Source organism: Humulus lupulus, chromosome 6 (assembly GCF_963169125.1).
Source record: "Humulus lupulus chromosome 6, drHumLupu1.1, whole genome shotgun sequence".
Lineage (NCBI taxonomy): Eukaryota > Viridiplantae > Streptophyta > Magnoliopsida > Rosales > Cannabaceae > Humulus > Humulus lupulus.
The window spans coordinates 139,178,524-139,205,419 of NC_084798.1; the positions used below are offsets into that span (position 1 = coordinate 139,178,524).

Below are 26,896 nucleotides of genomic sequence, written 5' to 3' on the forward strand. Positions count from 1 at the left end.
CCAAAACTAGGCCCAAAATGGAGCCCAAACCCCAGCCTATGGCTGTTCTCCACGCTGCCACGTGGCAGATTCCCATTCGCCCAGCCAAGCTTCCAGCCGCCTGACGAAGCCCCCGAGTCGCACGCCAGCCGAGCCGCCAGCTGCCACACCTGCCACATGTCTGATGCGCCAGCCAACCCGAGCCAACCAATGCGCGCCACGTCGCCTGCTGCTCCCCACGCCCCGACCAGCCGCCTGCCACAATCAGCCTTTGTCTCCCACGGATGAACACCATTTTCCCCACTTTGCACCTATTTTTCAGCCATTTTTCCCACTATATTGTACACGATTTTTCACATTTTGGGTCCTATTTTCCTTATAAATAGAGGACCAAATGTAGGGAAAAAATAATCAGATTGGGGAAGGAGAGTAGAGAGTATTATTGGAGAGAAAAACACTTATTTTTCCTATTTTTCTTTTACATTTTTGTGAGTGAAAACATGTCTATTTTAGGCTAAATTCTCTTGTGGAAAGGCTAGAGTGGAGTTCATGTTCAACATTATAATTTTTAATATATTGATTCTTTATTTTGTTCTTCATTTCTATATATTTGTTACAATTAAATTTATTTTCTTCTAATTTTTATTGTAAATTTATTATTATCTTTTACATAAGTCTAGTCATGCTCTTTTTATGTAATTTAGGTTTTTAATTTAATTTAGGATATTTGTTATATTATATGCTTTTTACTGCATTCTGCCATTGGTATTTTGTCGCTCTAAAGTATATAATATGATAGGTTTTTAAAATTAGAAGTTAGTATAATTTAATTAAAGAACATATTTTAAGGTGAGCTTTATTATATATATTTTCCAACTATAATTAATAGTGTAGAATTATAGTTGAGTAGAATGAATCAATTTTATTAAAATATATATATGTTTGCATGAATGAAACTTATGCCTTCCATATTTTCTTTCTGATTCTAATTCCTCAATTTTGTTTATTTATTGTTTATATTTTTTTTCAAAGTTACATCATTTCAAAGTTTATTATTTCTGATTTACTAATCTTCCTTTTTACTTGTATTTTACCTCTCTGTGGATACGACATAGCCCGATTACTACTACGACCGCTTAAGAGTTATTGGGCGATATCAGTACTACTGGCCACAAATGCGCGATGATATTGTGGAGTACACCAAGACCTGTCTCACCTGCCAGCAAGACAAAGTAGAGAGACACAAGAAGCCAGGGTTGTTGGAACCTTTGTTAGTCCCAAGCCGACCATGGGAGAGTGTGTCGCTTGACTTCATTACTAGTTTACCGAAGAAGGGAGACTTGAGTGCGATCTTGGTGATCATGGACAGATTTTCAAAGTATGCAACCTTCATACCGGTGTCAAAATATTGCTCGGCAGAAGAGTCAGTGAGAATTTTCTTCAAGTATGTAGTTAAGTATTGGGGAGTACCCCAAAACATAGTTAGTGACCGTGATGGAAGATTCACAGGGACCTTTTGGTCCGAATTATTCAACCTTTTGGGGTCACAACTAAATATTTCCTCAAGCTACCATCCTCAGATAGACGGAAAGATTGAAAGATTCAATTGGATGCTGGAAGAGTATTTGCGGCATTTTTTTAGTGCCAACCAAAAGAATTGGCCACAGCTACTAGACATAGCTCAATTTTGTTTCAACTCTCAGAAGAGTTCTTCGTCAAACAAGAGTGCTTTTGAAGTTGTTAACGGTCGATAACCGCTGTTACCCCACAGTGGATGAGTATCGGGGAAGAAATTCGAGAGCCTTTAATTTCACGAAAGATTGGAAGAAAACCACCGAGATTGCCCGAGCCTATCTGGAGAAGGCATCAAAGAGAATGAAGAAGTGGGTAGATCAGAAGAGACGACCGCTGGAATTCAAAACAGGCGACTTAGTGATGATCAAGCTGAGGCCCGAACAACTGAGATTCCGAGGGAATAAGGACATCAGACTCATCCACAAATACGAGGGTCCTGTTCCAGTCATCTTGAAAGTGGGCCTGACCTCCTACAAATTCAGGTTACCAGAATGGATGAAGATACACCCGGTCTTGCACGTCATCAACCTCAAGCCGTATCATGAAGATTCAGCGCGCAACCAGTCTACCAGAGAAGGAGTTAGCGTCAAGCCACGAAGCAGCAGACAACCTGAAGAAATCCTAGTAGAGAGGACCGTGGTCGTGGACAAAAAGAAGAAGAAAGAGTTTCTGGTGAAGTGGAAAGGGCTCGGAGATGAAGAAATTTGCTGGGAAAGGGCGGAGGACTTGCACAAGCATACGCAGAAGATTGAAGATCAGCAAGGGGCAGGTTTGTCGAGGACGCCGAAGATTTAAGTGGGGGAGAGTGTGACGTTCTGCGTCATGACACATCTCTAGGGGGCCATTTTGTATGTATGAGCATGCCTTGGTGCTTTATCATTAGTCAAGTCTTGCACCAAGTAACCTCAGGAGTAGGGAATGGCACTTTTGTAATTATGCATATGTCTCCCAGAAAAAAATCATATATGTTCTTGGGAAGACTTCATTTCCTTAGAAAGCTCCTTAGGGGGGGGGGGGGGGACCTGGTGACTTAAGGAAGCTGTGTACTCCCTTGCCCTATCAAGGCCTTATATGAATAAAATGATGCTTTGCCATGTCCCTTTGTCTATGCTATCTTTACAGTCTATGTGTTGCTTGTTTGTTACCTTCGTTGGGCCATTGCGTGCCACTTGACTGTGTTGTATGCTCTGATTGTTGTGTGGGATGTTGTCTCTGGAAAGCTTGCCTCGTGCTTGCTCCCGCTTCATAATTGCCCTTACTTGTATGAGACTTGTAACGTGGCTAACCATTGAGTTTGCTTGCCGCAGGTGTGAATTCTAGGCTGACTTTCTAGCTAAGGGCGCTAACAAGTGCCGCACGTTCTGTCGATTTGAGTATCGAAGTTGGCGGCCCGTGACATAGCGCGACCCCTCAAACCTAGAGATTCTAGGTTTTTCCTGCGTTTTCCCCGAGCCAAAACCCCTAAAATCAGTCCCCAAACTTCAACCAAACTCAGAATTAAGTATTAATCTTATAACAACATAGTATAACCAATATATAACCATTAAGAACTATGTTAAAACCTCAACAAAACTTAAAATCCCAATCCTTGAGTTCAAAACTCTAGAGCACCCTATAAACCAAATCAAACCTAATCAAAACAAGATTTAAGGCTTACCTCAACTAAGAATTACGATCCCGAGTTGAACCTACACCAATCCTATCCTCCAGCCTTTAATTTGCTAACCCAAACTCCCCCAAAATGATTCAAACCCCATCCAAACCTCAAGCGAGAGAGAGAAACGAGAGAGAGAGAAGAGAGACCGAGTGAGTTTATTTTCTTTTGTTTTCCTTCTACAAAATCCTAGTAGCTAAGTTACTCCAAGGCTAAGTGTATCCCTTTGACACCAAAAAGACTAAAATGCCCCTAGAACAAAACCTTACTCCTAATGCCCCCAAGGGCAAAATTGTCATTTGCCACATTTTCCGCTAATCCTCAAGTAGCACTATAAATCACCGATTAATCCTGCCATACCCAAGAGATCACCTAGCAACTACCCATCACCCGATAAATTCGGACTACACACTAAGTTACCGAAATACCGCTAGGCTCACCCTAAGCCGGCTATTCAATCCAGTTGTGACTTTTCCGCTACTCGCTCACTACGATCGCCTCGTACCGAATATCGCAAATATATCCACATAATAATGTGGTCTCAATCACATAACACATATAATTACATGTATACCCTCACCGGGTCAAAATTACAAATATGCCCTTATTAACAAAAACATGCCCACATGCATATTTAATACACATAAACATGCATACATATTTATATCACAATATAATTCATATATGCCACTTAATCACACATATATTCAATTAATTTCACATATAAATCAAATTATGCTCCCCTGACGCACTGATCAAGGCACTAAGCCTTATTAGCAAATTTGGGACTTTACAACTATCCAATCCTACTAAAAATTTCATCCTCAAAATTTACCTAAACAACTCGGGATGTTGATCACACATAACTAACTCTAGCTCTCAGGTTGCTTCCTCAACCTTGCTATTCCTCCATAAAACTTTAGCTAGAGGAATCATCTTGTTCCTCATAACCTTGTCCTTTCTATCTAGGATCTGAACTGGTTGCTCCTCGTAAGACAAATCCGTGTGTAGCTCTAGATCCTCATATCCCAATATATGGGTCATATCTGACACATAATTCTGAAGCATTGAAATTTGAAACACATCATCAACTCATGATAATGATGGGGGCATAGCGAATATATAGGCTATATGCCCGATCCTTTCCAGGATCTCGAAAGGTCCCACAAACCTAGGGCTCAACTTGCCTTTCTTTCCAAACCTCTTTACTCCCCGCAGTGGTGAAACTCATAGAAATACGTGGTCCCCTACTTGGAACTCCACATCACTATGCTTAAGGTCAGCGTAGCTTTTCTGTCTACTCTATGAGGTGAGCATTCGAGCTCAGATATTCTCAATAGCTTCATTAGTCCTTTGAACCATCCAATGAACCAAATACTTCCTTTATCCCATTTCATCCCAATGAATGGGTGACCTACACTTCCTTCCATACAACATCTCATAAGGAGCTACTCCAATCATTGATTGATAGCTGTTATAGTATGAAAACTCAATCAACGGAAGGTACTTACTCCAAGACCCCTCAATATCTAGTACACATGCTCTAGCTTGTCTTCCAATATCTGAATTATCCCCTTAGACTGCTCGTTTGTCTGAGGATGATAGGTTGTACTGAAATTCAGCTGAGTCCCCATAGCCTTCTGCAGGGTTCCCCAAAACTTGGAGGTAAAAATGGGGTTTCAGTTCGACAATATAGATTTTGGAACCCCATGGATTTGTACAATCTCTCTCATATATAGCTCTGCATACTAGTCCATAGTATAGTTTGTCCTCACTAGCAGAAAATGAGCTGACTTGGTATATTTGTCCACTATCACCCATACCGAGTCATGTTCCCCACTGTCATAGGCAAGCCTCCTACGAATTCCATAGTAGTATCTTCCCATTTACACTCCGGAATACCTAAAGGCTATAACAACTCCGCTGGTCACTGGTGCTCAGCCTTCACCTGTTGACAGGTTTGACCCTTCGCTACATAGTCAACCACATCCTTCTTCATCCCAGGCCACCAATACAATGATCTAAGATCTTGATACATCTTCGTGGTGCCTGGATGTAAAGAATATGGTGTGGTATGAGATTCATCAAGGATCTCTCGTCTAATACCCATGTCCATCGGAACACAAATCCGATCCTTTTATCTCAGTGAACTTGTCTCTATAATGGAATAATCCTTAGCTACTCCAACTAGGACATCCTCTCTACATTTTACCAACTGAGAATCACTCATCTGGTCCATCGCTATTCTCTCCAAGAAATGGATTTCAAGGTAATATTGGCCAACCGACCCACCATCAACTCTATGTTTGCTCTAGTCATGTCTTTTGCTAATTCCTTCGATATCTGCTTTGAACTAAACAACAGTCCTGGGCCCCTTCGACTCAAAGCGTCTGCCACTGCATTGGCTTCCCCTGGATGATAAATAATCTCACAGTCATAATCCTTTACCAACTCTAGCCAACATCTCTGCCTGATGTTTAAGTCCTTCTGGGTGAAGAAATACTTCAAAATCTTATGATCGGTGTATGTCTCGCACTTTTTTCCATATAAATAGTGTTGCCACACTTTCAGTGAAAATACCACTGTTGTTAACTCTAAATCGTGAGTAAGGTATTGTTGTTCACACTCCTTCATCTGTCGCGATGCGTAGGCAATGACCTTCCCAGTCTACATTAACAAACATCCTAACCTCAGCCTCGATGCATCGCAGTACACCATAAAGTTACCCCCATCTGAAGGGAGGCTCAGCACGGGAGCACTAATCAATCGTCACTTCAACTCCCGAAAGCTATTCTCACATCTGTCTAATCACACGAACTTCAAGTTCTTCCGTGTTAACTCTGTCAGTGGCATAGCAATCTTTGAGAATCCTGCCACAAAGCGCTGATAATACCACACCAACCCACGGAAACTCCTAACCTCTGAGGCATTCTTTGGCCTCAGCCAATCCCTAACTACTTCCACCTCTGTCGGATCTACCTTAATCCCATCTCCGCTAACACTGTGACCAAGGAATGTCACCTGCGGTAACCAAAACTCGCACTTCTTAAACTTGGCATACAACTGGTGCTCTCTCAACCTCTGTAATACTGACCAGAGATGTTTCTCATGCTCTGCCTCTGAATGGGAGTAAACCAGGATGTCGTCGATGAAGATAATCACAAATTGATCCAAATAATCCTAGAACACCCTATTCATCAGATCCATAAATGCTGGTGGGGCATTAGTTAATCTGAATGGCATGACTAAAAACTTGTAATGCCCGTACCTCATGCGAAAGGCCATCTTCGAAATATCCTCATCCTTGATCCTCAAGTGGTGATAACTAGATCCAAGATCAATCTTTGAAAACACTGTCTTACCCAGTAATTGGTCAAATAGATCGCCTGTCCTTGGTAGTGGGTACTTGTTCTTGATAGTCAGTTTATTCAAGTCCCTATAATCTATACACATCCTCAGGGTCCCATCATTCTTCTTCACAAACAAAACCGGAGCACCCCACGATGATAAGCTAGGTCTGATAAATCCCAGGTCCAATAATTCCTGTAACTACACCTTCAACTCCTTCAACTATGCCGGAGCAATTCTATATGGTGCCATTGACACTGGTTCTATACCTAGCGCCAACTCAATCACGAACTCAATCTCCCAGTGCGGCGGCAGTCCCGCTAAGTCCTCAGGGAGCATATATAAGAACTCACTCACTAATTTGGTCTCTTCTAGTCCCACTGGCAAGTCCTTCGTGGTATCCACCACACTAGCTAGAAATCTTATACAACCTCCTTGTAATAGGTATCTAGCCCTCAATGTTTATATCATAGGTATACGGGGTCCATGCACAATGTAAACAAAAGAAAAGGGGTCCTCACCCTCAGGCTCAAAAGTCACCATCTTCTTCTTACATTCTATAGTTGCCCTGTACCTGGCTAACCAATCCATCCCCAAAATCATGTCGAAATCATCCATACCCAACTCGATCAAGTCCACTGATAGTTCTCTGTTGTCCACCACCACTGGTAATGACCTAACCCATCTCCTAGAGACTATTATCTCTCGAGTAGGAAATAAAGTTTCAAACCCCACAGTATAATAATCATAGGGTCTACACAATCTATCAATCATTCTGTTAGAAACAAATGAATGTGTAGTAGCAGAATTAATTAATACAGTATATGGAGTGCCAGCACTAGAAAGCTGACCTGTCATTACTGAGGGACTAGCCTCAGCCTTAACCTGAGTCAGGGCGAACACTCTAGCTGGAGTCAAGCTGTCCGCCATCTTGGGTTCCTCTTTCTTCGAACTCGGGCAATCTATCTTTAGATGTCCAACCACCCCGCACAAATAGCATGCCTTCGCTCAGCATTCTCCCAGATGGCCCTTCCTACACCTGGCACATTCTGGGTAACTCCTCCAAGTCTCACTACCGCTCTGGCGGCCGTCCTGAACACCCTGACCCCTCCTATCAGGGGACTTCCTTTTCTGGTTATTATGGCCTCTGCCCCTACCAAATCCTACAAATGGAGGCACTGCCCTCCGAACATCACATCGTGCATCAATTTCCCTCCTTATTGTGTTCTCTTCCTCCTAATATGTGATTGCTTTCTCAACCACCTGGGCATAAGTAGTTTCCCCAAGTACTGATGCAATCCAAACATCTGAGGATATCATAGCATTTGGCCCCCGTACAAATCTGGCTTGCCTAGCTGCGTCTGAAAGCACTACATCAGGTGCAAACTTAGCAAGTCTGTCAAATTTAAAAGAATACTCAGTGACTATCATACTGCCCTGCACCAAACTGGTAAACTCGTTCATCTTTGCCGCTCTAACTGTTCAGTCTAGTTTTGTGTTGTGTTTTAGGTAGCTTTTATTAATCTTTTTAGTTGTTTAGTGCAGTATTATGCTTTGTTTTTGTATGTTTTCAGGTTTTAGCTTATAAATAAAGGAAAAGAACAATTGGAGAAAATTGATAGAAAAATGATGAAAAATTGGCTTTTTGGTGTTGATTCCGTGAAAAGATGAATCCTCAAGGAATTTTATGGCTTCGGTGAATTTTCGAGACCAAAAGCACAAATATTGAAGAAATTTTCGGCTCATCAACATAGCGGCGCGGCTCGGTCCAAGGCAGAAATCCTGTTTTTTAGAAAATTGACATGGGCCACGATGCAGGAACAGAGGGCCGCGGCGCTCCTAGCTTTGTCTGCCCAAAAAATTTACACGGGCCGCGGTGCTGAAGAGGTTGGGCCACGGAGCGCCTAACGTCCATGCGAGCCTAAATTGACATTGGCAGCGATGCTTGAAATGTTGGGCCACGGCCCGCATTGCTTCTGAAGAAAAAAAAATTAGGTTTTAAACCTAATTTCGAGAGGAGAGAAGTAGACTTTTGGGGAGGACGATTTTGGGAGCAAGGAATACATCGTGGAGCATCTCCATTCACTCTTGAGAGTTCTTTTTCTTTTACGTTAGAATTCTATGCTATTATTCATTGTTGTTTATGTTTAGAATGATGATTATGAACCAAATTTTGTTTCTAAGGTTTTTAATGTAATCACTTGGATCTTTGTTATTTTCTATGAGGATTTCATGATTCTTTCTTCACTTCTATTCTAAATTATTTGATCTGTTCTTAATGCTTGTGAATGCTTGATCACCATTTTCATGATTTATGATTTTGATTCGAAATCTAAAAAGTGAGAATTGATTATGCTATGATTGAATAATCACAATTTTCATATTTAATGAAATTGCCTATATGAATTGTGTAGTTTTAGGATTATTGTGTTCAATGACTTTTATGTGTTGGAATTTATCACAGGAATGTAGAAAATTCACATGTAAATTGAGTTCTTTGTTTCTTGAAAAAGAGTAAGAATCGTTTTTGTTAATCCGCTATTAGTTTAGGAAGAAGAACTGTGAAGTATGATTAGCAAAATAATAAAGCGAATAGTTGATGAAATTAAAATTCCTAGTTCTTTATTTTTGAAGTTTTTACAATTATTTGCTTTCTTTTATAGTGTTATTTTATGTTTATTACTTTTATTATTTTAATATTTTTGAAACCAATTTATTGTTGACCAAATAGAAATAGAAAATATATTTGTTGGTAATTAGTAAATCAATCTCTGTGGGAACGATCTTTATTTATGATTGTATTACTTGTGTCGATTACGTATACTTGCGTATTAATTTTAGCGAACAAGCTTTTGGTGCTGTTGCCAGGGACTTGATTTTTATTAACATCAATATAATTAATTTTTATTATAATTTGGTTTTTCTGTGTTAATTGTTTCTAACTGTTGTGTTTGAGAATCTTAATTCCAGGTGCCAATTGGTATATGTGACGTCAAGGGACTAACAATCTTTTGCCTATAAATACTGAAATTGAGAGGACTTGCAGATAGAACAGAAAGCAGAAATGGTTAGCAGAGAAGGCCCAAAATTAGGGCAATGGGTTGAATGGGGATGCTGTTGAGCCAGCAATTCGCACACTCAGGGACTATGTGATCCCCGCTCTTACTAGAATACAATCATGCATCCAACCGTCGGCAGTTGCAGCCAATAATTTTGAAATTAAGCCGGCGATTCTACAAATGGTCCAGTCTACTGTCCATTTTGGTGGACTCCCTACTGAGGATCCCAATACACACATAGCCAATTTCTGGGAGCTCTGTGGAACTTTTAAATATAATGGGGTCACCGGTGATGCTATTAGACTGAGATTATTCTCGTTCTCCTTGCGGGATAGAGCTAAAAGTTGGTTGAACTCTCTTCAAGCCAACTCAATCACTACATGGTAGGCATTAGCTCTAAAATTTCTTGCTAAATGTTTCCCTCCATCCAAGGCTACAAAGTTAAGAGGGGAAATTATTAACTTCTCTCAATTTGATGGAGAGTCTCTTTATGATGCATGAGAGAGGTTTAAGGAGCTTTTAAGGAAGTGTCCTCATCATGGGATTGAAAAATGGATGCTAGTCCATAATTTTTACAATGGTTTGTGTGGGATGACTCGCACCATTATTGACGCTGCAGCAGGTGGTGCATTCATGAGAAAGAGTGCTAATGAGGCTTATGAATTGCTTGAAGAAATGACCATGCATAACTATCAGTGGCCTAGTGAATGGGATAGAAATAATAAGGTAGCTGTTATGCATGAGCTGGATGCTATTACTACTCTCACTGCTCAGGTTGCATCATTGACCAAGCAACTGAAACAAAATTCTATGGCCACTAAAGTCATGCAAATCCAAGCGGTATGTCATAATTGTGGTGGTCCTCACCCATTTGAACAGTGCATGGTAGTTGAGATGAACAACTCCATTCCCATAATTGTGCGTGTCGCTTTATGGAAGTCCTTGGGTGGTAAGTGATGTTAAATTGGCTCAGTTAGACTGCCCACTTGAGGAGCCTCCCGGAGGACTCTGGCTTCTGGAAGACTTGCCTTAAAGGCTGTTTGGTGAGGAACCAGATTTGATGCACCTGGAAGTAGGGCCTGAGCTTCCAAGAAGCTACCATTAGGAAAAAAGTTAGCTTCTCCATAACCGAGTATCTAGACTTGGCCCCAAGGAGTCTCTAGCTTATGTAATAAATGGGGTGTTGGATGCAGTCTTTCTTGTGAAATAAGGCGACACTAATGGCGTTCAATGGATAGCCATGTAGAGGAGGATGGGTGTTAGGAAATATGTATTTGCCCCAATGGAAATGGTAAGAAAATACAACTCTATGCAATATATTACAAATAAATAATGATTGATTAAATAAAGTTACAACTCTATAACTGAAAATACAAATAAACAAAGAAAAGGAAGAAGAAGAAGAAGAAGAAGAAGAAGAAGAAGAAGAAGAAGAGAATAGTGAAAATACAACTCTAAGCAAAATATTACAAGTAAAGTAAAGGTGTTTGAAACAAAAGAAAGGAAGATTACAATTCTAAACAAAAGTTACTAGTAAATAGAACAAGAGAATAAGAAGAAAAGCAATAGTATAAAATGTAAGAATAGAAACAAAATTAAACTCTCACTTACACAACCTAAGTGAAGAGTGTTGGGGATCACCAACTTGAACAAGGTTTAAAATCTTTGTCCAAAAGCTTATTTCCCCCTAACTCAAGCACTAAGGGATCTCTCTCAAATATTGGAAATGCTTTATGGAATTATCAAGCCTCAAGGTGTTTCTAGCCAAGTGCTCTAATGGATAGAAAAGTTGTGTCTTTCATGTGAGCAATAGGCTCCTATTTATAGAGTTTAGAGACACCCTTTGAATTTCAAATTTCACCAACCCCTATGGCTGTTACCAATGATAAATTGGATTATTATGGAATTAAAAATGAGATTTGGGAGTTATTTGGGATTTTTGAGCCGTTCAACAAAGATTGAAAAAACTGAAAATTTGGTCAGAAATACACCTGTGGCCGCGGCCAGGAATATCAGTGGTTGCGGCCACTGCTCTCTGTCCCACAGGCCATGACCAACAACATTCTTTGGCCGCGGCCACTGACCAATTTCAACACATGAAAATGTGTTGTTTTTCCAAACGGTTCCAAACCCTCCCAAATGATTTTGTAACCCCCAAAACACATTATTGGGGTTAAAATCATATCTCTAACAGCCATTTCACATATGGCTTTATGAAATTCATCTCAAAATTGTGTAACACCAAATTTACACAATAAAGGGTAATATTTGGAAGTTACAAATTTGTAACACCAAATATGTTACATATTTGGATATATCTCATATATCTAAATATTGTAACTCTGTATTATATGTTACAATATGTGACACTCTTTGTCTAATTTATTTAATCTAAAACATTATATTATAAAATAATATAACATTCCCCCACTAGATTAAATAGTTATCTATTGTAACACTTATTTAATCAATCATTATATTTAAAATATAACATATCCCCCACTTGATTAAATAAGAACTCTCTCTTATAGGAGTCATTGCATTAGTGCATAAAGAAAAATGTTTTTCAACTTGAACTTTACTATAGTGTAATTATCACAAAATTTGTCGAAAATTTGGTTGCACTAGGCATTGAACCATCTTTTCATGATAACAAATCGGTGATAACACACACACCTTTACAATGTTCACTTGAGACCTCTATGTCTCGCTTTGCACTGTTAATGGCCATGTGCACTTTCCATTCATGGATCTTCTTGAGAATACTCCCAATTCTCATGAGAGGTGGCACCACCCCTTGGTCCATATAGGTAAAATTCTTATAGTATTTTGTTACCAAAAATACCTGTCTTCACAAAACTGAATTCTATTAAAAAACCTTTCGGTTTTAACCCTCAACTTGGTAACTCACACGTACTCAATATCTCAGATGGGACTTGTTTTGAGTACAACTAATATTCACTTGATTGACTTGTTGTTACCTATTGAACCTAACACTAGTTGAATAACTAGTGTTAAGATAGGTTACCATCAATCATGAATCTCTTTAGGGAGTTTAAGTCCCATCCCTCGAGATGATGTGGCCACTAAATCCCTCGTTAGTGGCTTAGTGAAAGGATCCGCCAGATTTTCACTTGTTCTCACATAGGATATTGAGATGACTCATCTTTGAATCAATTCTCTTACATATCCATGTCTTAGACTAATATGTCTAGACTTCCCATTATACACTCCGCTGTATGCTCTAGCCAATGTTGCTTGGCTATCACAATGTATCGATATAGTGGATACATTCTCTTTGATTAGGGGTATCTTTATCAACAGATCCCTTAACCATTCAGCCTCTTTACCGGTAGCAGCTAGAGCTATAAACTCTGCTTCCATAGTGGAATGAGATATACAGGTTTGTTTCTTGGAACCCCAAGAAATTGCACCTCCACCAAGTGTAAATACCCAACCAGTTGTGGACAAGTTGTCCCCAAGATTTGATATCCAACTTGCATCTGTATATCCTTCTATGATTGAAGGAAATTTGGAGTAGTGAAGGCTTAGTCCTTTGGTTTTCTTGAGATAACCTAGGACTCTTCCAATCTCCTTCCAGTGATCGATACTTGGATTACTTGTAAACCTACTAAGTTTACTTACCGCAAATGCTATATCAGGTCTAGTACATTGGGCAGCGTACATTAGACTCCCTATAGCACTAGCGTACTCCAATTGAGCCACCGCTCTTCCTTCATTCTTCTCTATATGGAGTATTGGCATCTTTAACCTTGAGATGGTTAAATTTGTTCAATACTTTTTCAACATAGTGGGTTTGACCCAACGCAAAACCCCCACTATGTTTCTTTACTTTGATACCAAGTATGGTGTCAACTTCTCCAAGATCTTTCATCTTGAAAGTTGATGATAGAAACTTCTTCGTTTCTTCTATCCCTTTCATGCTATCACTTAGAATAAGCATGTCATCCACATATAAGCAAACAATGATCACATATCCCTTACAAGTTTTGGAATACAAACACTTGTCTCCATTGTTATGTATAAACCCATTAGACATGATGGCTTGATCAAATTTCTCATGACATTGTTTAGGAGCTTGTTTCAATCCATATAAGGATTTTACAAGTCTACATACTTTATGTTCATATTTTGGTAGGACAAACCCTTCGAGTTGTTCCATATAGACCTCCTCATTGAGGTCACCATTAAGGAATGCTGTTTTGACATCCATTTGATGAACATACAAGTTTTGTATAGAAGCTAAAGTGAACAAAATTATTATAGAAGTTGTTCTTGCAACAGGCGCATAGGTATTGAAATAATCAATACCCTCTTTTTGCCTAAACCCTTTAGCTACTATTGTAGCTTTAAAGGTTTGGATAGTGCCGTCAGTGTGGTATTTAATCCTAAATACCCACTTACACCCAATTGGTTTAGACCACGGTGGGAGATCTACCAATTCCCAAGTGTTGTTGGAAAGAATGGAATCCATGTCATCATTGATGGCTTCTTTCCAAAATGCACTATCTCTGGATTGCATAGCTTCTCTATAAGTCTTAGGATCATCCTCAACAAGAAGTACAATAGGGATTTTCCTAATCACTTTCTCTCTATTTCCTTCTACCATGTAGAATGAAATTCGTTGAGAATCTATCTCATCCATTACTAGACTTTTCTCATTTTTAAGTCTTTGAATTCTTCTAAGTTCAAAGGGTTGCTTTACATTCTTTTGAGAATTCTCCTCTTGAGAATCAACTTTGGATGTAGAAGCTTGAGAATTTTTCTCATATAACAAATTCTCCTTTAGAGACGTTGAAGCTTGAGAATTGTTGTCACATAACATATTCTCAAAAAATTCAACTTCTCTAGATTCAATCACAATATTAGACTCTAAGTCTAATAGCCTATAAGCTTTACTATTGTTGGCATAACAAAAAAAAGCACACTTTATGGCTCTTGAACCTAACTTTGTTCTATTATGTTCGTTTTTCTTGCAATATGCAAGACACCCCCACACTTTGAAGTACCCTATGTTGGGTTTTCTTCCTTTCCATAACTCATATGGAGATATCTCATTTTTCTTCATCGATATTCGATTAAGAATGTGACAAGTGGTTAATAACGCTTCACCCCATAAGTTGAAATTCAACTTAAAAAACACCAACATAGAATTTATCATCTCTAGATAAGTCCTATTTTTCCTTTCGGCAACACCATTGTGTTGTGGTGTATAAGGTGTGGTGCACTCATGAATTATACCATTTTCTTCACAAAATGTATTGAATTCATTAGAGAAGTACTCTCCCCCTCTATCACTTCTTAGCACCTTAATCTTTTTATTTAGTTGATTTTCAACTTCTAATTTATATAATTTAAAAGCATCAAAAGTTTCATCTTTATGCTTTAAAAGAAACACATAGGTATATCCACTAAAATCATTTATAAAAGTAAGAAAATACCTTTTACCACCTCTAGTTAAAACACTATTTAATTCACAAAGATCACTATGGATTAAATCTATTAAATTAGAAGATCTTTCTACACTAGGAAATTGTTTCTTAATCATTTTTGCCTTAACACATGTTTCACATTTACCATAGTTTTTAATATTGCATGCAATCATACCACATTTTACTACTCTTTTCATGGTTGAAAAACCTATATGCGATAGTCTAAGATGCCACAAAAATAAAGAATCATACTAAAAAATATAGGCGGAATTAGCATTTTTATTGATAACATTGAAAGTTACATCATTGGTGCACAATTTAACCATACCCTCACAAGAGTACCCCTGTCCCAAAAATACCTTTGATTTGGTAAGTATAAGTTTACTGGACTCAAAAACAGCTTTAATGCCGGACTTGCCAAGTAAATTACCACTTACCAAGTTTCTACTCATTTCGGGAACATAAAGTACATTCACTAATGTAACTTTCTTGCCAGAGGCGAAAAAGACTTCAATGGTACCTTTCCCAAGTACCTTGGATTTGCCCTCATTGCCCATTTGAATCTCATGGTTGCCCTTTCACTCTTCAAAGGTCTTGAACAATGATTTGTCATAGGTGACATGGACGGCGGCACATGTATCATATCACCACCCTTTCACCTTTCCTTGGAGCGCATTCACCTCACTAAGGGTAGCAACTATGCTTTCCTCTTGAGTTGCATTCACCTTAGGTCCTTGTTGGTCTTTTCTATGCCTACACTCTTTAGCATAGTGACCATTTTTCCCACACACAAAGCAAGGACCTTTCTCACCCTTAAACTTGTTTGGGTTGGTTTTTGGACCCAATGGTTTCTCGTTACCCTTTTTCCTTTTGTTTTTGGGATGTTTTGGTTGTGACACCGCATTTTCTTTGGAAGTCTCTCCATTAGACCCCTCCACAAGTTTATCTCTACATATCGATTCCTCTTCGATTCGAATATGGTTTTGGATTTCCTCCAAATAATAATCCTCATTTTTATGAAGGATTCTTTTCCTATAACTCTTCCAAATTGGTGGTAATTTAGCCACTATAGCACCAACTTGAAAGGCCTCGGGAAGCTTATTCTTCAACACTTTCAGTTTGTTAACAATTATTTGCAATTCATGTATTTGAGGAAAATAGTTTTATCACCAAAAAATTTGAAATCAAAGTATTGAGATATCACAAACTTTATGGTACCTTCCTTTTCCGCCTTGAACTTTGTCTCAAGTGCATCCCATATCTCCTTGGCTGATTTGGTCTCGGTGTAGAGGTCATAGAGCCTATCGGAAAGGGCGTTGAGGATATGACCTCTATAAAGGAGATTGTCCTCCTCCCTCTTCTTCCTTTTCTCCACCTCCTCGGGAGTGTCCTTGTCGGATGGCGTTGGGAGAGGTTCTAGAGTGGATTCTAGAATGTAGACGATTTTGAGAGTGGTCAAAAAGAATCTCACCTTGTCTTGCCACCTAGTGAAATTGGATCCATCAAACCTATCCAACCTCACTAGGTCTTGATTCATTATCTTGATGGTCTCACCTTCCATTGAAACAAACAAGGGTAAGCTTTTGAATGTTAGGAAAATATATATTTGCCTCAATGGAAATGGTGAGAAAATACAACTCTATGCAATATATTTTACAAATAAATAATGATTGATTAAATAAAGTTGCAACTCTATAACTGAAAATACAAATAAACAAAGAAAAGGAAGAAGAAGAAGAAGAAGAAGAAGAAGAAGAAGAAGAAGAAGAAGAAGAAGAAGAAGAAGAGAATAGTGAAAATACAACTCTAAGCAAAAGATTACAAGTAAAGTAAAGGTGTTTGAAACAAAAGAAAGGAAGATTACAACTCTAAACAAAAGTTACAAGTAAATAGAACAAGAGAATAAGAAGAAAAGCAATAGTATAAAATATAAGAACAGAAACAAAAGTAAACTCTCACTTACACAACCTAAGTGAAGAGTGTTGGGGATCACCAACTTGAACAAGGTTTAAAACCTTTGTCCAAAAGCTTATTTCCCCCTAACTCAAGCACTAAGGGATCTCTCTCAGATATTGGAAATGTTTTATGGAATTATCAAGCCTCAAGGTGTTTCTAGCCAAGTGCTCTAATGGATAGAAAAGTTGTGTCTTTCAAGTGAGCGATAGGCTCCTATTTATAGAGTTTAGAGACACTCTTTGAATTTCAAATTCCACCAACCCCCATGGCTGTTACCAATGATTAATTGGATTATTACGGAATTAAAAATATGATTTGGGAGTTATTTGGGTTTTTTGAGCCGTTCAACAAAGATTGAAAAAACTGAAAATTTGGTAAGAAATACACCTGTGGCCGCGGCCAGGGACATCAGTGGCCGCGGCCAGGGACATCAATGGCCGCGACCACTTCTCTCTGTCCCACAGGTCGTGGCCACCAACATTCTGTAGTCGCGGCCACTAATCAATTTCAGCACATGAAAATGTGTTGTTTTTCCAAACGGTTCCAAACCCTCCCAAATGATTTTGTAACCCCCAAAACACATTATTGGGGTTAAAATTATATCTCTAATAGTCATTTCACATATGGCTTTATGAAATTCATCTCAAAATTGTGTAACACCAAATTTACACAATAAAGGGTAATATTTGGAAGTTACAAATTTGTAACACCAAATATGTTACATAATTAGATATATCTCATATATCTATATATTGTAACTCTCTATTATATGTTACAATATGTGACACTTTTGTCACATTTATTTAATCTAAAACATTATATTATAATATAATATAATATTACATTATATTATAAAATAATATAACAATGGGTTCTCCATCTACGGGCTTTGACAGAATTAGAGGATTCTCCATATGAACCTTCAATTGGTTGAGTGCCTATTCACACCACTCCATCCATTCAAACCGCTGACCTCCTCGGAGGCTGTTGAAGAAGGGAATGCACTTATCGGTAACCTTAGAGACAAAGCGGCTGAGAGATGTTATCCGACTAGTTAAGCTTTGCACATCCTTGTGATTTCTATGGGATGTCATCTCAATCAAAACTCTTATCTTCTAGAGATTTTCCTCAATTTCTTGGGCACTGACAATAAATCCCAGAAACTTCCTAGAGGCTACCCCAAACGTGCACTTCTGGGGATTCAACTTCATCCCAAACTTGCGGAGGGATGAAAATTCTTCTGGAAAATCTTTCACATGGTTGGGGGTTGCTATAACTTCACCAGCATGTCATCCACGTATACCTCCATGTTCTGGCCCAACTAGTTTTTGAACATCTTGTTTACCAGCCTTTGGTACGTGGCACCAGTATTCTTGACACCAAAAGGCATCACTTTCTAACAATAGATGCTTTTGTCTATTTGGAAACTGGTGTGCTCCTAATCCACGACATGCATGGATATCTTGTTGTACCCCGAGTAAGCGTCCATAAACAATAGAAGCTCGTATCCAGAGTTAGCATCAACCATCTGATCGATTTTTTGGCAAAGGAAAGCAATCCTTTTGGCATGCCTTGTTGAGGTCGGAGAAGTCGATACACGTTCTCCAAGTGTCGTTAGGCTTAGGCACCAACACTTGGTTTGCCAACTACTTTGGGTACTGGGCTTCTAGGATGAAACTGTTCGCGAGAGTTTATCAACTTTTGCCTTTAAGGCATCCACCCTGGTTGGGTCCATTGTCCTCCTCTTCTGTTGTACTAGGGCTACATTTTGATTCACATTCAAGGCATGGCAAATAATGTTGGGGTTAATGCCCATCATGTCTACATGGGACCAGGAAAAGACATCCATGTTCTCCCTAAGAAAGATCACCAAAGCTTCTCGGATCTCCACCTTGAGATTCTTCCTGACCTTTGTCTTTCTTTCGAGGTTGGAGCTGTCGAGGGCGACTTCATCATCTTCCTCCACGGGCTCGATAGCCTTATTATCTCCAACCCTAGGGTCCAACTCATCGGACTCCCTTTCATCTCGAACAACCTAGACCTCCACCTCTGCTGGAGGAGGCTACTCAGGGGATACTGTTTCAACTACCATCACCGGATGTTTCAGCGACACGTTGTTGCACTAGCGGGCCTCCTTCTGGTCCCTGCGAATGGTGCCTATTCCTGCCTCTGTGGGGAACTTCATGCACAGATGGTGAATTAAGGTGGTCGCCCCAAACTCCACCATGGATAGACGTGCCATGATGGCGTTAAAGGCAGAGGAGCTATCCACCACCACAAAGGTGTAGTACTTGAAGGCATGGAGAGGCACTTCTCCAAGTCTCACTGAAAGCATGATCTGCCCCACTGGAATCAGACATTCACCATAAAACCAGTGTTGAGGTGCACGGGGAAATGCCACTTGTCATCAACCCATTCTTCTTGAAGGTTGACTTAAACAGGATGTTCATGGAACTACCGTTATCCAACAGGATTCGAGCCACCATCTTGTTAGAAATTTGGCTCTCGATCACCAATGGATTGTGGTGGGGGAAGTGCACTCTTTGAGCATCATCCTTGGAGAAGGTGATGACTTATTCCGTCATCCGAACATTTGTGATGGGAGTTGGGCCAATGCTAGTACTTTAGCATCGTGATTTAGGGCTTTGCATAATGATTTTGTGAACCCCTTGACGTGCCCCCCAAGTGGGGTCCTCCAAATATTGTCCCCACTCTTTTGTTCATCGAAGGAGGACCATGGGTTGCCTGTTGTGATGCTGAAGACACTTAGCATGGGGCCCAGGGAGGCACCACCTATTGCGAAGGAGGAAAAGCCATGGCCGGAGCCTGAGCAGAGTGTGCTCTAGCCCTGGTGTACTGGTGAAGATGTCCTAACTTGATGAGATTCTCAATCTCATCTCGAAGTTGTCTGCATTCGTTGGTATTGTGTCCAACTTCATCGTGGAATCTGCAGAACTTCATTGAGTCCCTTTATTCCCGGTCCCTCCAGATGGGCTAAGGTTTTCAGTAGTGGATTTACTGCTCTTTGGCAAGGAAAATGTTTTCCCGAGTGTCGACCAAGTCTATGTACTCAGAATACTTAGGAGTATACTTATCATCGAGAGCTTCAATTCTCTTGGGCTTCTTGCCCTTGCCATTTCCCCCGCATTTGCTCCTGCTGGGACCCTCGCTGGGTGCTGTTGAGTGGGCAAGAGTTGCTATTAAAGCACTGAATGCAGGCTAGAAGGCATTGTATATAGTGGGAGATGTTCCATACCCAGAATGAGTGGCACTAATACCAGATTGGGGAACATCTGGATTCTACTGTGGGACACTCACTACACTCGTTTGTGTTGGAGTGTATGGTGAGACTGCGACCCTGGAGCCATGGCTGATGAGATTTTAGGAGTTGGGAAGGAAATTGTTCCTCCAAATGCTCCAATTTGGGCGTCTTCCCAGTGAATATATTCCTGGGCCCGACATATGATGTCGTCGAGCCTGTGGCATATCTCTCCACTAAAGGTCTTCCCATAGTGGAGAACCTAGTCGGATGCCAACTTGTAAGGCTATTAATTTTTGGCCATCATCGACCCTCTTGGTCCTGGCTACTTCCTCCTTAAAGCGCTTGATGTATGCCTTTAGGGTATCGAGAGGTCTTTGCTTTATATTGGCGAAAGCATTGACCTCAAAGTGTACCTTTTGAGCAACTATAAATTGATTTCGGAAGGCATTGAAGAGTTGGGGCCAGGAGAGGATTGATCCTGGCTGATGCTTCTTAAACTATCGTCTACTAGTCCATGTCAAGGTTAACGGGAAGACATGGCATCTTGTGTCCTTGGAGAAATGGTGGACAAACATCAATCTGTTGAACTTAGAGAGATGGTCGGAAGGGTCTGTGACTCTGCTGTAGGGAGTAATATCCAGCATCTTGAAGCCTTGAGGTAATGGGGAATCAATAATGTGTGGGGAACATGGATCCCCATCTCCATCCTCCGAGTTAGAGTCATGGTCCTGTCTCCTGGACATCTATAATATTATTTTCTTCAAACTCTCCAAATCTACGAGAAGAGGGTCCTGGTTTTGGTTGGCACTCTATGCCAGATATGCCCTCTAGTTAGGCATTACTTCTCTCGTCCAAGCATTGAGGTTGTCTTGGAGCTCTGGTTGCAGCTATCTCCAGGGGTGGTCCTTAGGAGCTGCTCTATTGCTGCGAGCATTCATGTCATATCGCAGGTTGAGTTGTACATTGCAGCGATAGCCATCCTCGAGGAATCCTACTTTTGTTTCTCCCTCAAAATATTTGTATTCCTTGTCCTTGATTAGCGGAGACGTTTCTTCTATTGGCCCCTTGTCCAGGGTTCCTTTGGGGTTGGCAAGGCATTGGTGGGATACGACCTCCAAGCTTGGCGCGGTCTGTCGCGACGTGCTTGGGTGGAAGGCCTTGGGCTCCAGGGACGCTGGTGGCCTAGTGTTGTCCTTGGGCACCATGGTACTCAGGGTCGATTGCCCTCCTCAGAACATAAATGGGCTCGAAGGCCCGATGAGTCCTCTTTCTCTTCCGAGAAGGCTCAACTTTCTCTTTCCAACGAGCCTAAGGCATGGGTGGTGCTCCAGCTCCAGCTGGGTGCCACTACAACAAAAGTCAGTTTTAGGGGCGACACATGTCGCCCCTAATAACCATAAAAGTCGCCTCTGATGTGTCACCCCTAATAAAATATGCCTAATGGTGTACATTAGGGATGACTAATGGGTCGCCCCTAATATTACAATATCAGAGGCGACAGCGTCGCCCCTAAAAGTTAAGATGTCGCCCTAAATTTTTTCACATGTGGCATAACTTTTGGTCGATGTGTCGCCCCTGATATGTCACCAGCTACCCCTAATACTTGATAATTAGGGGGGGCGACACCGTCGCCCCTAATACCATTTTATTTATAAAAGAATAATAAATTATTTTAATAGTGAATTCAAATTAAAATTATTAATTAAAATTTAAATCATTGAAAACAAATATATGAAAAATCAAAATATTATATTAAATATTCAAATTAGTTCATTAAGATAACAAATATCCATATTGTTAATATAATGTAACAATAACTAACAATAATATAAATCTAGTCTCCTAAATTAGCTTCCTCATCCTCCATATTGTCTTCCTATTGCGGTTTTGGTGGCTTTGGTGGGCATGGTGGCTGTGGCGGCGACATCGGGCAGGTATATTGAGGAGGTAATGTGGATGATCCTACTCCATACATGTAGGGATACGAAAATTGCGACGACGGTGGAATCGACCACGAATGAGGTGATGGTGTTTCTCCGTACATGTATGGAGGTGCCATAGGTTGAGACGACTTTGCCCCGTACATGGAAGGATAGGTTGGAGCTGGAGGTTGAGAAGATGAAGCTCAGAAATATTGTCGCTATCAGGCATAGGCAGCGTCTGAATGTTTGGTGGAAGAAATTGACTTGGTCAGTCAAATTCTTTAGTTTATTCTCCAAATTTTCTAATTTGTTTTGATGAACGTTGAGGAGGGGCTTGAGATTCGCTGAAGTGGGAGTGCTGGGTATATGATGACCCCGACCCCTTCAATTTGTGGCCCACTCCTCGCTCGTGTCAACGCCTTTGGCCCAGTACTTTATGTAGCACCTCCAATTGATCAACTGTTATCGAACCATTATCATTGGAAGCAACACCGGATGCTTTATGAGTTTGTAACTCAAAATCAACCTTCAGTTTTTCCTATTTTCAGAAAACATTAGAGACACTAACAATAAATATAACACTATTAATATTAAAAAACATAATTCAAACTTACATAATCTTGGTGAGCATCGTCTTTTACAAAATCATTTGTTGTTTTCTTCTAGTGGTATTCCTTCCATGACTCAATAAGGTTCGGGTTCGCCTAAAAAATATAACCCAAATGTTAAAGAACATATAATTTACAAGAAAATAATTTTGATAACATTTTAACTTTCACTTACTCTTTCATGACGGATGGCCACCGACGATTTTGTACCCTGCGTTGTAAAATACTTTTGTTTCTTCCGATTTAGGGAGAGCGCAATAAATTTCAGACTGGTAAATAACTGATAGATCTGCTTCCACTCCTCCTTGTTAACATCCTTGGTTGGGTTGTTTAGAACCTTGTCCCAATCCTCTGGTCCTTTGTAGTATTTCTCAAAGTTCTCATGTCTTATTGTTTTCCTATTACGGTATCGGTCTTTCATCTCTCGATTGATACCTTCTATACACTTTAACAAATCCTCGCAACCCTCTATTTGATAATACCACTAAATTGAAAAATAAAAATATTAATAATATATATATATTATATTAAAGACACATTTTAAAAAAATCATTTAATATTTTTTTTTACGTAGATTATACCAAGAACTTTTTCCTTGAATTGTTTAGGCACTGTTTCTCATGAATTGAAATATCCAGGAACTTTTTAATTTGGGTGCCCACGAGGCCGACAAAAGCACCGTGATCGTCCCCATAAACCTTGTATGTTCGTAGGAAAAACGTTACTTCAAGTGGTTTTCCATTTTTATGTCGTTTCTCATCTAGATCTTTTCCAATAGCTATGCCACGACCCTTTCTCTTAGTTGAGATTCCTGTATTTTTTTTATTAATAATACATAGAATATTAGTATATACAGAATAAACATATTTGACTGAATAGAAGTAAAAATAATTACCTGACTTGCATGAAGTGAGGATCCTAGTAGGATTCGGTGGAGGAGCACCGCAAGCGTCACCACCGTGGGCTCTAGCCACATTAGCTGGCATTTGCTAACATGACAATAATTTTACCTATCTATTTTAATATTTAATTATTATTTATAATTCATTTTAGTGAGTATTATTTTAATTGATTACGTACTTTGAAACCTGCTATTCAGAAACAAACTTTTTATTTCTCAATATGTATAATACTTTTACAGAGATACAAAACTAAGTAGATGAATAACTATCATTACTAATTACATCAACATCAATCGAGCACACATCATCAATGTTATAATCAGTAAGGTCGACAAGCAATTCATCCTTATCTTTTGCTTCTTATATATTGTCTGCCATATCATCTTCATCGTAATTAATAAATCCATCATCATTCTGAACAATTGAAGAAGGTCGGTCGGCAGTGTTGACTTGGGTCGCTGGTGCATCAAATTGTTGAACAACCAACTCTCCGAGATCCACTGTCAAAACAAAATTTGATAAGTTGGTGTCATGTACAACATCAACATCATTAATCATATCTCAAGCGCCTAGAAAGTCCCAAGCTTGACGATGATTCAATTCTTGGACAACTTTCCAATCTCTTCCTCTAACAGGATCATCGATGTAGAATATCTTTTTCACTTAGATAGCTAGTATGAACAGTTCATCTTTATACCATTCACCGCTAACGTTGATACTAGTGATATTATTTTCAGTGATGGTTTTCTTCTTTTTTGGATTTGTATTAAACCATTCACATCTAAATAATACCACCGAATAAGCACCACTAAAAGACAACTGGAGTATTTCTTCAAGTTGTCCGTAATAATTAAAACCTTTTGTTCCAGCAACACACACTCTAGTATTTATTGTAGTTAGATTTCGATCTTGATTGTATGAAACAAGTCAAACTTTGTTCAGTTTACATGCTTGATAGGAGTAGGCCAATGGATGCGACCCAAATGCTAAAGATAACAATTCATCAGCATGATCTAATGACTCGAGCTGGTGCATGTCATATATCTAAAAATAAAGAAATATATTAGAATGAGAATGTGACTTTTAGTAAACAATTTTCTAAGTACAAGTTACTTTCTTATGAAACCATGAACAAAACTATTTCTTTTGTGTTAATTTATGATTAGCAACCACAAATCTTTGTTGCACCTCAGTTAGGTATTCCCTGTTAATTAATTAATAGTGTGAAGATTATGGGAAGAGTATAATGAACAAAGAAGAATGTGAAAATTAATGTTTTACTTACTCTAAATACACTTCAGTTTCTGGAGAATTATCCAATATGAACCACTCAACTTTATTCTGAGTATTTTTGTCGAGGGGCATGGGAATTCCCTTTCTAAGTGGACAACATTGAGATTCAAACACTGTGATATGTCGATTCACATATGGTGCATCTTCATTATGATCAAGCTGATTAAATTTTGTTTCCACACCTTTGAAATACATTGAACAAAATGACAAAGCCTCATCTGCAACATATCCTTCTGCTATAGACCCTTCAGGACGAGCTTTATTCCTGACATAGTTTCTCTTAATTTTGTCAAGTATCTTTCAAAATGAGACATCCACCTCATAGATACGAGTCCTCCCAATATAGCTTCATCAGACAAGTGCAAAACCAAATGGATCATTATGTCAAAGAATGCTGAAGGGAAAATCAACTCCATCTTGCATAAAATTATAATTAAGTCATCCTTAGCTTTCTCCATATCAGAAATGTTTAGTGTCCTAGAGAACATTTGTTTGAAGAAGTTACACAATTATGTAATGGTAGTGGATATAGATTCTAGTAAAAACTTCTAAACACCTACTGCAAGTAATCATTGCATTATCACATGCCAATCATGGGACTTTAACCCGACAATGGTTGAGTCGTTGTCTGTGAATTTTTTCTTAAGATTAGAACAAAAACCACTGGACAACTTTACTCTCAAAAATTGACAAAAATCTCGCCTCTGTTCAGGAGTGAACACATATGGAGCATGCAGTTTCATTAACCTTTTATTGGCATCCTCATAAATCCACAACGATTTCCTAACCCCTGTATTCTTTAAATCATGCCTTGCGTTAGTGCTATCCTTAGATTTATCATTATGCAACAAAGTCACAAGGAGACTGTCGCAAATATTCTTCTTGACATGCATCAAATCTAGGTTGTTTTTTAATTGGGTTGAACTCTAGTATTCAAGTTCATAGAAAATACTTTTTTTCCTCCAATCACTTTCCTATGCACCTCGCTTGTGCTTCACCCCCCAAAATTGGTCATGTTTACCAGGAACTTGAAGCGGTAAAGCATTGACTTGATCTAAGATTTGTTGACAAGTAAACTATTTTGGAGGATTTCTTTTCTTAACTTTGCCATCAAATTCTTTGTTCCTTCTATACTTATGATTACTCCTCAAGAATCACCTAGGACCGACATAAGATGTCTTACCAATCACTCGGATGGAAGTGGTGTCTTCGTTGCAGGCTGGACATGTTTTGTATCCCTGCCCGCTCAAACCAGACAAGCTACTACGAGCAGGGAAATTGTTAACTGTCTACAGAAGGGCTGCACGCATCTTGAACAGTTCAATCCTTGTGCCATCTCTTGTGTCAACCCCGTTAATCCACAATTGTTTTAACTCATCCACCAAGGGTCTTAGAAATACATCCACTCCTTTACCCGGTGATTTTGTCCTAGGAATGAGGAGAGTTAGCATAAAATACTCCTCCTTCATGCACAATCAGGGGAGAGATCGTACTTTGTCAAAATTACTGGCCACATGCTGTATGATGAGCTCATGTTGCCAAAAGGATTAAACCCATCGGTAGCCAAGCCTAGATGGACATTTCTGAGATCTTTTGCAAAATCATGATGTGTGGCGTCAAAGTCTTTCCATGCAGACCCATAAACTGGATGACACATTACCCCATCTTCTTTTGATATCCCAATATGATGCCATAATATGTCATTAGCTGTATGCCTTGAACTGTACATTCACTTTAATCTGGGAGTCAACTGAAAGTAACGCATCACATTATGTGGAACCTTTCTCACATTCTTTTTTTCATTGACCCATCGGCTACTCCCACACACAGGACATGATCTTTGCTTGCATACTCATTATAAAATAAGAAACAATCATATTTACAG

The 26,896-nt window shown here is 39.4% G+C and overlaps 1 non-coding gene across 1 annotated transcript; it reads right to left on the minus strand.

Annotated features, from left to right (window-relative positions):
- Window positions 1-10,053: 10,053 nt before the first annotated feature.
- LOC133787546 (small nucleolar RNA R71) lies at window positions 10,054-10,160 on the minus strand. The gene has a single exon (XR_009872562.1). It is a non-coding gene; the product is annotated as a small nucleolar RNA R71 (small nucleolar RNA).
- Between the last annotated feature and the right edge of the window lie 16,736 nt (window positions 10,161-26,896).